Raw genomic sequence first — 13,085 nt, forward strand, 5'->3', positions numbered from 1 at the left:
GTGCTTTAAAATTTAACTTTAAGGGACTTCCCTGGTGGTCCAGTGGTAAAGAAATTTGCCCTCCAATGCAGAGGACGCGGGTTCGATCCCTGGTCGGGGAACTAAGATCCCACATGCCGCGGGGCAACTAAGCCCGCGCGCCACAACTACTGAGCTCACGCGCCTCAACGAGAGAGCCCGCGTGCCGTGAACTACAGAGCCCACGCACCCTGGAGCCCGCGCGCCCAACTACAGAAGAGAAAACCTGCACGCCACAACTAGAGAGAAGCCCAGGAGCTGCAACGAAAGATCCCACATGCCGCAACGAGGATCCCGCGTGCCACAGTTAAGACCCGATGCAGCCAAAAAAATAAACTAAATAAATAAATAAAAATTTAACTTTAAATAATGCAGTAATAAGCAGAAATCTTCTGACATAACAGTGATTACACTAAATTAGCCATGGTTTCTGTCCTACCAAGAAGGAGCAGTCCATGCAAGGAAAAGGTAGAAGTGGTATCAGAACACCTGTGAGTATTTTCCAAATTACAGATGTCTGAACTATCACCACCACCACCATCACTGCTGCTGCCCTTGTGCCCCAGAGAAAATAAGGGTTTGAGTAGAGGACACACGTTGCAAACGATCCCCAAGAGCTCTGATGGCACATCCTCCCACTCTGGGGGTCACTGACCTCAGAAGGTAGAAAGCTTCATATAACTGGGAGGGATGTGTCCAAACGGTAAAGACCAAACTCACTGGGCCTAAGATGTCAAACAGCATATCTAAAGTGGCTCTGAAAATAATAACTGCAAATATCAAAGATGACAAGGACCCCATAGTGAGCATTGCTGTTATCATATTTATTTCAGCCTCATGTGCAAAAATAACACAATCAATTGTCTACCTGTTTACTATGAAAGGCTATAAAAACTGTATGCATTTTAAGAATGTATGCGTCATGCATATATAATGAAAGCGAGGATAACCTTTCAGCCATTTTCAGGCGCAGGTTTATTATTCCAGAAGGGAAGGGGAGCATTTTATTTTCACATGATGCCAAACTGTAGACAGAAAAAGGTTCAATATTTTGGCTTTTTTTTTTTTTTTACTTCCTATCCTTAAAAAAATTATTGCAGAACTTTTTATTAAGATGGCAAACATAACTAGAATTACCATGTCTTATTTTTCAATCTGATATATACATAAAAAATAGAAACATGTTCCTGCGATTTGGTAATATCTCACTAATCTTTTGCTACCGTTAAGCATTGCCTAATCTAACCCTGCTTTTGATTTTAAACTTGCATTCTCCTAACTCACCTTGTAATTGGGAGTCAAAGTTTTCCAGGTCAGCTTTAAGGTAAAAGCTGTTGGAAGCAGTTTATCCTCAAGTGCCTGTAGCTTTTTTCCTGGGAACTTGGCCTGTCTACTGAGCCTGCTGGGGTTATCTGGTAAGTTATAAGAGTGGCTCCTTGATTTCCTTCTCTTGATTTTTTGCAGGAAGGGGCAGAGGCTGAAAAAGAGAGATTACAGTTGTATAGGTACATCTCCATAGACCTTTCACGAGCCTCTGTGGCCAAGAGAAAATTCCTTCCACTTTATCTTCTGAGGAGAAAGTTCATAACAGATGGCCCCCCTGCTTTCTACCTCCTTTGCTCAATCTACATAATCTCAAAGACAACCACTGAGCTCCTCAGCAATCAGTAACATGTATAATTTACATCTTACCCAGAGCTGCAAGTAAGAAAACTCTCAATTTATAAAGCAAATATTTTCTAAAAGGAGACGAAGTATATTTTTTAGGAACATGTTTAAACCTCTAATTAAATGTAAACCTCAAAAAGTTTTTTAAAAGTCACTATGAAGTGGTTCCATCACACATGCATATAAATGTACAATACCAATACCCAGATAAAGACCCACTAATAGTCTCTAATTTGTCTTAACAGAGCAGAACTACTGCCAAACTCCTAGAACGATCCTCTAGCACAAAGAGCTGACTATACTGGCAAAGCATAGTGTTCAACCTGACATAATTTCTCAGAAGGCAAAGGAACAATATTTTACGGGAAGATAAAACATGTTCACTTTAAGTTAAAAAAAAACAAAGAGAGAAAGGAAAAAAAAAAAAAAATCTGACCCTGAAACGTGGGAGCAGTTTTTTCCTTCAAGCCACAGACCTTTCTTTAGCAGCCTTGTTTAGTCACAAGGTAGCTTTAAAACTTACTCCCCAGGTTTGATTATTTTTCAAGCCTACTGCTTCATTCTGTTTTAGTTTTTTCTCTTTCTACTTATAGAGAAGAAAAAGCACACACACATTCTGAAAAATTATGACTTAATAAAAGTGCAAAAGATTTATGTCTACTAGGTATCTTATGCTGTGATGGCTCTTTAAGTGCCATTTTTCTGCAAAAAAAAAAAAAGTGTTTGTTCTAAGTGCCCCTCTACCTCTACAAAAAAAGCCTTTAAGATCTCTACTGTGTTGTAAGAAAATTCTGTGCATCTTACAATTCCTAAATAAAATTGATGGTTATGATGATGACATAGAAAACTAGGCTTAGGGTCCACCAAGATTATTTCTGTATGCTCAGCATTATATGTTTATTTTCTGCAAACACTACTCAATTCATGGTCTTTAATCCCATATAATTATAGGCAGACTGAATATGAATAGCCAGCTACAGAAAACTCCCCTATCCACTTTTTCTTTGCTCTTCCCTATGATGAATTCTGCCAAGCTTAGGAAAAGGAAGAACACTGAAAGAGGGGTGAAAAAAAAGAATATGGTAAAGAGCCCCCTGTGCTCTACTGCAGTTCTTTGTGCATACTTCCACCCCCAATTCTCTTCCCTAGTCTTATTCTCCATAACTTCTTACCATCCTGTAATAGCAAATGGGAAGGTGAGGGAGAATAGAGGACCACAGGGTAATGGTTTCCTCCAATCCAGCAGCAGAGGGGAGGGAGGAGGGAGGGTGAATCTTGGTAATCACACCTAAGGACCCCCTCACCTCCCACAGGACACATGCTGTGTGCATGTCCTGTCTCCAGCCTGTGTAAATCAGACCTTGGCCTGGGGATCATTCTCCCCTTCACTCATCTCTTTCCCCACAGTCTTTGCCTATACATCCTTCAAAGCCCAGCTCAAAACCACAACTTCCAACTCTTTCATCGATTTTCCCAGCTAGAAAGAAGGAGCTTCTCATCACATCTGGTACTTGGGTCAATTGTAACTAATGTGAGATTGTCCTGGTCTTTCTTGCTGCTTACACCTCTTATCTCCCCTAACAGACTGTGTTGACTCTGGAAACAAGGACCAGACCTTAGTTCCTTGCATAGCGTAAGTGTGAGAGTTAAAAAGTGAATTTTACAAGGTTTCTATGTATATGTACTTTGTAAAGGGTTTTGGCTGGTTCTAAGACTATAATTGATGTTTATTTGGACATTCTGTGAAATTTTCAAAAGGACAACAACCACAATTATAAAGTCTAGTGCCTTCTATAACCTTCAGGGGGGCTGACCGCTCTGCATTAAAAATTACCAATCTATCAATACATGGTTCACATGTAACCAATCATCCCTGATAGTTACTGAAGCCAGAAATATGAGGAATATTCGTTTCAGTACAGCTTCAAAAACTTGACTAGGACAGAAAGATTTCTATTGTCGCATTCAAATTCCAAATTTCCAGGTGACTAATATATTAAGTTTTATTCAAAAATCAGTAAGTTAACCAAGTGGCAACTAAACTTTATTTTAATTAGAAACTGTAAAAGATCTTGTTTGACCTTGCACATAAGCTGCATATGGGGCAGAAGTCCAAAGGTGTTAAGCTTATAAAGTTCAAGTCTGATTACTCCTTGTGACAATACACATTGAAGATTAATTCTTAAAGCCCTCATTAAAAAATAAACTCAGAGAAGGAAAGGGGTAGTTTCTTTTTTAAACTATAATCAAAATTGATGCTTTAAAAGAAAACATTGTATCTGGTTTTTATCAAAACACACAAAAGGAACCATGTTCTAACTTAATGATACCCTCTGCAGATGAAAGAGACTTCTGACACCCCACCTCCTGAGCTATTAATAAATTAAAGGTTGGAAAGGTTGATTCGAACAAAGTCTTTTATAGGAGCCAGTACTTGAGTAGGAGTCTCTGCAAAATCTCATCAGTGGAGTTTAGTGATTTGGCAAAGGTTCCTTCCAAATGGCTCATTCAGGAAGCAAATGATCCATTATCTTTGCAACAGAATTTTTCCTGTGAGTCGTGTGACTAATCCTCCCACAGCCTGAATTTTGCCCACTAGACACCATGTTCTTGTCCAGCACACTCCCCACACACTCCACTCATTATTCAAGCCCCTCTGAGCACATGATATATCCTACCAAGGACTAGACTGTCCCATGTAGCATAAGTCAATGCAGAGAATGCAAAATGGAGAGGCAAGATAAAGCAAGCTCCATCATTCTGTAAAATACTAAAGAAAAGATTCTTAAAATAGTAAAGACAGTAAAGACAACCAGAATAACCAGAAGAGTATATTTACACAAAGTTAGTAGTCTACATAGCAAAGTCTATTTCACAACAAAATAAGAAATGAGACACTTTTGACTATTTTCTGTACAGTATGTGGCCCATGGTTTTGATTCAATGCCCACATCACTTCCACGAAGAAAGTCTGGCCCTGATTTTGGGTTAAAAATCCTAAACTGCCTTCCCAGAAAACTGCAGCCCAAGACACGGTGCAAGACCTTTCTTCATTATCTTGCTTACCTTGTCTACTGTCTCCACTAAATACCTTAGTTGGTGAAGAGATCATTATTTGGCTATTCTCACTGGCAGCAAGGTTTAGACAAAAAAATTGAATTCTCTCTCCCTACCTGTGATAATCCCAATTATGCTGAGAATTTCTACACTGTGTCTAAAGCCCCGGAGAACACAGTTGTAGTGCTACAGCCCAACAGAGTTTATGGAAACGTGCTGTGCTGAGGTAACTTCCTGAAGATGAAAACCACAAACTCCAGGTACTTTCATATTATAGCTTTCTTGTCAATAACTGAAGAGCAGACTTTTAACTTGGAAATCTATCTAATCTCGTTAGTCCTACCATGTATCACAGAGGTTAAAGGACATTTCAAACGGTGAGGAAAAGTGTATGAAAATCAAGAGATGGGAAAGTGCAGACTGTAGTCACAGTACTCAGAGTTCAGGGTACAAAAAAGGACAGTGGGGGAAGAAAAGGCAGAGAGTAGGTTTGAAACAGCGTGGAAGGTCTCCAATGCTGGTGAAAGACCAGACTTTGCTGGGTGGGCTACAGAGAACAGGAGCGGAGTTTAGAGCAGGGGAGTCATGTGATCATGCTCCAGGGAGGCAGATCCTGGAGAACAAATTGCAGGAAAGAGAACCCAGATGCAAGAGAGGACCTCAGAAGTCCCAGCAGCCAAAAAGGGAGGGGAGAACTACTGAGGAGAGTGGCCATTCACAAGGGACAAGTGAAGAACTTGTATCTGACAGAGCAGAACGTGATCCCATTTGCCCTCACATACTTCTTGTCTTAACAAAAATAATGGCAAATAAAGCACATCTGGAAACATAGCCAATATTTTATAACTATAAATGAAATATAACCTTTAAAAATTGTGAATCGCTATGCTGTACACCTGAAACTTACATAATACTGTATGTCGACTATACCTCAATTAAAAAAAAGAAAAGAAAGCCCATCCATTCTTTCAGAAATGTGATTGAAGTATAACATAAGATATGGTCAACATGTTAATAAACTAAAATAATGTATTCAACACAAAACATATTTTTATCATTCTGTTACATATCTATGATCTAGGCCAATTTTTCCAGATTTTTTTTGGTTTGTATTTAACTCGGTTCCAATTGAGACATATTTCTCTGAGGGTAGGGAAATGTAATATTTCTGCAAATCCCAAAAGCTGAGCACAAGGAAAGACCTGGCACCTACTGAGCATTCAAAGGAAAAAAATTCTTCCAAATTAAACAGTTCTGTTAAAACTGACAAAAACTCAGATGACTGATTATACGGTTAAGAATTCTGATTATAGATTACTTAAAGGAGCCTTCAGTTTCATTATTCCCTTGACTGTATCTGTTTTAGACCCAAAGAACAAATATTACAGAAACCACTCAATGGTTCTGTTATTCAGCTGAGTAAAATTTTCTTTAAAGTTTTATTTAAAAAGAACAGCCTTAACTCTAAAGCACTATAAATATTCTCTGGACAATTCCTAATCTTCCAAAAGTAGTATGCTACAGAGAAAGAGGCAGCACTTTTCTCTGTGAAGGTCCAAATCAGTAAACATTTTAGGTTATGTGGGTCATGCACTGCACCACTTAATGCAACTACTCAACTCTGCCCTTGTAGCAGGAAAGCAGCCACAGATATGTAAATGACTGAGCATGGCTGTGTTCCAATAAAACTTTATTTACAAAAATGTGAGGAGTCACATTTGGCCCATGGACTGTAGTCTGCTGACTCCAGTCTAGCAGATAGTCCAGCTGTGTCAACCTGGTGTGGCTTCATTGTTCTTTCCTCCTTGGTGTGCATAACTCTGATGAAGTAATTAAAAAAATCACCGAGAAAATGGGCTCCAAGAAAAATCTCCACTGCTGGTGTAGTGATAAAAGGGAAAATAAAATGAAGATATTCTAAGGAAGGGATGAATTCAAGGAGACAAGAGAACTTTTGGGTAAATTAAAACAAGAATGTAGAGTTTGATGATGTCTCAGATCACTGCTAAGAGAGTCCAACGTATATTCTAAGTGGAAATATGAAAATATGACTCATGAAACCATTTTAGGAAGTGCTCCAATTAATGCCAAAAATGCTTATTAATTGGGAGAAAACTTCAGGGAAAACTTAACCTATTAAATAAAAATATGTTTAAGAAATGCATGTATCTTGACAGAATACTCATGTGAGAAAAAGCCAAGGAATTTGGAAATTTATGAAAGTCTCAGATCATACTTTCTTCATGAATTCTGATGATCATACTATATTTACTTGATAGAGCAGGGGGAAAATTAAGGAAATACTATCATCAAAGCTTACCAATCTATATTTAAATCTGTAAAACAGTTATGACAAAAACTATCTTAATTCAATTGCATCAACTTAATGAGGCTACCACTAATTTACCATTGAAAGCGACCTACTAGCTCTGTGCCCTTGTGCAAATTACTTTACTTCTCTGTGCCTCGGGTTCCTCATGTGTAAAATGCAGCCCTTTCACAGAGGTATCTGAGGATTAGGCCAGTTAATGTACGCAGTGTGCAGAACAGGAAGCGCTCAGATGCTGTAATGCCGCTGCTGCTCCCAAGTCTTGTCTCCGCAGCCAGCTTTACCGGATATTCCTCCTCCGCCCTTGTCTTCTCATTCTGGGCTCCCCTGGGTGGTCCTGACCCACCCAGAGGGCTTCAACCTACCATTTGCTAGAGACAGCTGAATCTCTCTCTATCCAATGCTAACTTCCTTTCCAGACTGCATTTCCAACTGTCTACTAGACATTTCCATTGGAATATATCATGGGCACCTGAAACTCAGTGGGTCTAAAAATCAAGCCCATAATCTTTCTGCTCTTGCCCCTTTCCTCTCCTTTAGTTTTTGTTAATGACATCACTATCTATCCTTAAACCAAGCTAGAAACGACAGTTACTTTTAACTATTTAATGTGCAACTTTCTCATTTAACTCACCCCAGATCCTCTCACTTCTATCTCCTAAGTATCTTTCAGAGACATCGCTCTCTTTTTGTCACCTCAGCTAGATTTTTTATATCTGCCCCCGCGATCTCTCTGCTTCCAATCATTTCTCCTCCAGGCCATCTTTCATTGGCACCAGAGTCATCTTTCTTAAAACATATACTGGATCGTATTATTCTCTATTGCTTGGGGGGAAGGACTCTACAGACCTACAGGTGAGTTTCAGAGCACCTGGGAACCTTTTGAAATTGGATACAAAAATTTGTGAGCCCTTGATTTAAAAAAAGGTCACTGTCTGAGAGGACAATTTTTAAACTGTTCATCAGGGTACAATCTGCAACCTTAAATTGCATCTTAGTCACTCTCTTCATGTTCCACCCTGTTTTAGATACAGGGAACATCATACTTTCCTTCAAACATGCACGTCAAATGCCATTTCACCTCCTCAAGCCTTCTGCACATGCTATTCCCTCTACCTGCAATGCTCTTCTCTGCCTGTTGAGCACTTGAGCATCCTTTAAGTCCTGGCTCAGGTCTCAAATGTCACCTCTGTGAAGCCTTGCCCACGTGCACAACACTGCATGGACAACAAACGAGATGCTAAATAGATTTCTGGTGTCTGTATATCATACACTGGTCTGAAATTTCTTAAATTCAAAGCTTCATACTATACAAAATAAATAGCCTTAAATATTTAGACACATATTACGTTTCCTTAAGTCTAGGGACATCCTTGGATTTTAATGAGGTCAAGAGTAAAGACGTTGGAACCTAAGTGCCTAGGTTCAAATCCTGGCTCAGTCAATTACCAGTAATGGGGCCCCAGGCAAGTTACATAGCTTCTCAATGCCTCAGTTTCATGATCGTAAAGATGGAGAGAATAACAGTACCTACCCTTCAGGATATTCTGAAGATTAAATGAGTCCATGTGTATAGTACTATGTAAGTGCTTGTTGTTATTATAATTATTTTTTAAATCAATGGCCAGGACTAGCGGTTCTAAGAGATAATCAGAGAGCAAAACTAATGGACCTTGCCACATAAGCCTCAAGCTTTAGTCAACTGAGTTAATTAGCCTGAGAATACTAACAATAATTGCCCTTTTCACTAATGTTTTTATCAACTGAAAAGTGTTCCAAGTCTACCCAATAAAATTCAGATGTTTCTCCTTTTGCCTCCAATAGCTAAAATTATCAGCTCAGAATATTTCCAAGGCACACCACAAGTAGACTAAAATAATTCCTTTGAATAGGAAAAGAAAAAAACAGAGTTGCTGTTTCCTGGGCAGCAAACTAATGAGCCACCTCATTGCTTATGAAGTGCCCAATATGAAGGGAAAATGCTAAATAGGAAGTTGAGAAGAAAGATAAAAGAGCTTAATGACTCAGCTTTCAAACAAACCAGCTTATTTGCCAGACATATGGGGTATTAGGCATTTTAGCACCACCCACCTGGTAAAAAAAAAAAAGCTGTGAAATGTAAATCCTAACATCATTGAACCTAGGGAGGAATCAAAATAAGTGCATGCTGTGGTGATGTAGCTGAGTTTCATCTGAGTGATAGGATTATGTGACATATTTGGCACTGCCTCTGTGGAAAATTTTCAGCAAAAAAAAGCCATTTGACCCAGACACATATTGCAGTTGTGTAACAGTATTTTTTGTTCTCCAGCAAACTGCCAAAAGGATCACTGTACTCTTTATGAATAATCATACTTGATAATCAGACCTAAGGTAAAACACTTGAGTTAATATCTGAAACTAAGGAAGGAGAGAATAAAGCCCAATTTCCTTATCCTAGTATTAAAGGTCCTCCATGATCTAACTCCAAGCAACTTTCCAACTTCATCTTCCATGATAGGCTCCTTGAAATCTTCTACTAAACACAAATCCTTGCAATTCCCCCAAACATACCCACTCTTTGCCTATTCTATGTGTTTCCTCTAAAGAAAACAGTTTTCCTCACATCTCCAAAGTCTAAAGCCCATCCTTCCTTTAAACCCTGTGTGGATGACATGATGCCACTTCCTATGGCTCAGCTAGAAGCAATTCTCCAGGTTCTTAACTTTCATAATCCTTGCTCAGCACCTCCTGGACTTTCCTCAGTCCATCTTGATCAGAGTTTTTGACACACATGTCTTTCATTCCCCAGAATGGATGCCCTCTGCGGGCAACATCCACATCTGCTCCATCTCTGTAAGCACAACTGCACCATGGCACACCTGCATATGGCAGTGTGCTCATACTTTTCGCTAATGTATACCAGAAGTATGCTAAAGTGTGCTAAAAGCTCGCTGTGACTGATCACTGAAACCAGATGGACAGAACATGCATTCACACGAATTTTGCTGAAGAAAGGCTTCAGGACTTCCCTGGTGGTGCAGTGGTTGAGAATCCGCCTGCCAATGCAGGGCACACGGGTTCGAGCCCTGGTCCGGGAAGATCCCACATGCCGCGGAGCAGCTAAGCCCGTGCGCCACAACTACTGAGCCTGCGCTCTAGAGCCCACAAGCCACAACTACTGAAGCCTGCGCGCCTAGAGCCCGAGCTCTGTAACAAGAGAAGCCACTGCAATGAGAAGCCTGCGCACCGCAACGAAGAGTAGCCCCCCCTTCGCCGCAACTAGAGAAAGCTTGTGCGCAGCCATGAAGACCCAACATCGAAGACCCAATGCAGCCAAAGATAAATTAATTAATTAATTTAAAAAAAAAAGAAAGGCTTCAGTTGAAAAGATACGCAATAAGATTTGTTTTCTTGTGAAGCAAGTTGAGATGAGAATTATTTTTTAAAGTCTTTATTGAGTTTTGTTACAATATTGCTTCTGTTTTATGTTTTGGTTCTTTGGCCACGTGGGATCTTAGCATGTGACTCCCCAACCAGGGATCGAACCCGCACCCCCTGCACTGGAAGGCGAAGTCTTAACCACTGGACCGCCAGGGTAGTCCCGGGAGATGAGAATTTTAATGCTGCTCCCAGGGCAAAGAAACCACCATTAACATTTACCAACTGGTGATTTGTCAACAACTACTAACAGTGGTGCTTAAAAAGCTTCCTTCCCACTTATATAACTGATAATACACTTCCAAAGTTAGAGAAAGCATAAGACAGCTGGTCCTGTATTTCCCCTACTATAGACTCAAAACACGACTTGCCTCTGGGCTTTGGAAAAGAGCCCTAGAGACCTGTGTACGTAGTGATCATTTCAATCATCACATCTAATGTGCCTTACACTCTAAATATTCAAGGACCAAAATCAGAGAATCTGATACATAACAGAACCCACAAGTGCCAAGAGAGGGAAAGATTAACAAAAGAACCCCTAAACCCTGGCAGTCTGATACAGCTTGGGCAGAAGTTCACTAGTCCTAATAGGTCACTTGGATGGTGCTAATTGAAACACTTATTTGGATCACAAAAGAGAGGCTGACTTCACTCTGGGGTGATGCTCCAGGGCTATGCTGCTTGGTATGTTCTTGCCAGACCACTGAACAGCTGCCCACTATCCTATATTCACAGATGACACTTCTCTGGCGACTCAGTTCACAAACTGTTACATACATGAGTTTTAATATGCACTCCTAAATATAAGTAATTTTACGAAACCCCAAATCCTGAAAGAATAGATGACTTAAGTCCTAAACCCAGATGAAGAACATTTTTACAGGGATGTCTGGACTCAGAGTCGTGCTAATAGGAAGTTTTCTGTTGAGTGTGGTCCCTGAGATGGTTTTCGTATCAATGACATTTGGAACATTCAGTCTCCAATATCACGTGGCTGGTGTCTCTCAGATTACTGGAACGGCAACTGAATCCTTCGGGCAGGTAGCACGAGACTCTTTTTTAACTTAAGCACTTTTACAATAACTATAAAATCACTATATGTTCTTTTACAGTACAAATATGTCCACCACATGCACACTGAGGTCAAAATAATATTAAAATCTGTTAACAAATTAGGTATACATTGTCAGTGGCATCACCATAAATTATTCAACGGTTTGAAATGATAAAATAGACCCCAAACAAGTATAAGTTTTGTATATGTAATCTGTATTTTTTTCCATACATGGCTTAACTGAATAACCTTGGCCTAATTTCTCTTTGAGTCAGTCTCTTTTACCTCCTGTGCTACTCTGATGGAATTATTTCAAGCTGCCAGTTTCTCAGGCCTCTTGCTGTATCAATTCATCTAGATTTCTGTTTGGTTTCCACAGCGACTTACTTGTTTGCTCATTAGACCACAAAAAAATTTGACAACTAAATCAGGCCTATTTACATTCTTATGACTAAAGCTTCCTGTATTTAGATAGATGATACTGCCAGTAAAAGCAGAATAAATTTTAAAATGCTGAGACAGTGAACAATGCCATCCATTACAGTTCAAAATTGTTCTGGGAATTTAATTTGTTGTCATAGATGGATTAAAAAAAATGGATGGAGAGAGCAGGGTAGACTATGATATCACATAAACAGCAATTTCCTTTGAAATTGAGTGCTTCCTTTGGGCACAAGTGGAAATCTGTGGCATCATGGAAAGAGCATGGGGCTTGGAGTTAAACAGGCTTAGTTTAAATGCCAGTTTTAACTATGATGTTTTTTAGCTATGAAACTGGGCAGGTTACTCAGCCTATCTGATCTTCAATTTCCTCATCTGAGAAATGGGGATTTGGGCTCTAACAAAACCTAGTTCGAGTTGCTTTGGGGATTACAGATGATATATATTCAGGATCTAGTACTGCACATATCCTATGACAGGTATCCAAATGTTAATTATGTAGAGATTTTTTAACTCATAAATTTTCAGACTTCAGAATTATTCTTTAGTTCTCGTGACATACACACATAATTTACATAAAAATACACAGACATTATTGAGTAGTATATTTGGCTGCCAGTTTACATACCTTCTGATTCAGATCAACTGATATTAGATTAAAAATTTTTCTTTTTAAAAACTGAGATCTACAGATTATTCTAATACCTCTATAGGTCATACAGTCATCCGTCCATATCTGTGGGGCATTGGTTCCAGGATTCCCCCCCACTCCCTGCGAATACCAAAATCCTAAGATGCTCAAGTCCCTTATATAAAATGGTGTAGTATTTGCATATAACTTATGCACATTCTCCTGTACAGTTTAAATCATCTCTAGATTACTTATAATATCTAACACAACGTAAATGCTACGTAAATACAAGCAGACTTCCCTCGTTTTACTGCTCTTCACTTTAATGCTGCGTTTTTTGCAGATTGAAGGTTTGTGGCAACCCTGTGTCAAGCAAGTCTATGGGTGCCATTTTTCCAACAGCATTTGCTCACCTCGTGTCTCTGTGTCACACTTTGGTAATTCTCGCAATATTTCAAACATTTCCA

The 13,085-nt window shown here is 39.4% G+C and overlaps 1 protein-coding gene across 3 annotated transcripts in view; it reads right to left on the minus strand.

The window, feature by feature from the left end:
• OSBPL6 (oxysterol binding protein like 6) overlaps positions 1-13,085 on the minus strand; it is a 198,344-nt gene that overhangs the window by 120,478 nt on the left and 64,781 nt on the right. The window contains exon 1 of one of the 3 annotated variants that reach the window (XM_082395623.1): positions 1,303-1,495. The exons of 1 other annotated variant lie outside the window; for it this stretch is intronic. The gene's annotated coding sequence lies outside the window, so the exon portion shown is untranslated. Of the gene's footprint in view, positions 1-673; positions 1,047-1,302; positions 1,496-13,085 lie in introns of those variants that run through there. One more of the 3 variants, XM_082395629.1, reaches the window with a different exon arrangement.

This window comes from Balaenoptera borealis, assembly GCF_965194805.1.
Source record: "Balaenoptera borealis genome assembly, chromosome: 6".
Lineage (NCBI taxonomy): Eukaryota > Metazoa > Chordata > Mammalia > Artiodactyla > Balaenopteridae > Balaenoptera > Balaenoptera borealis.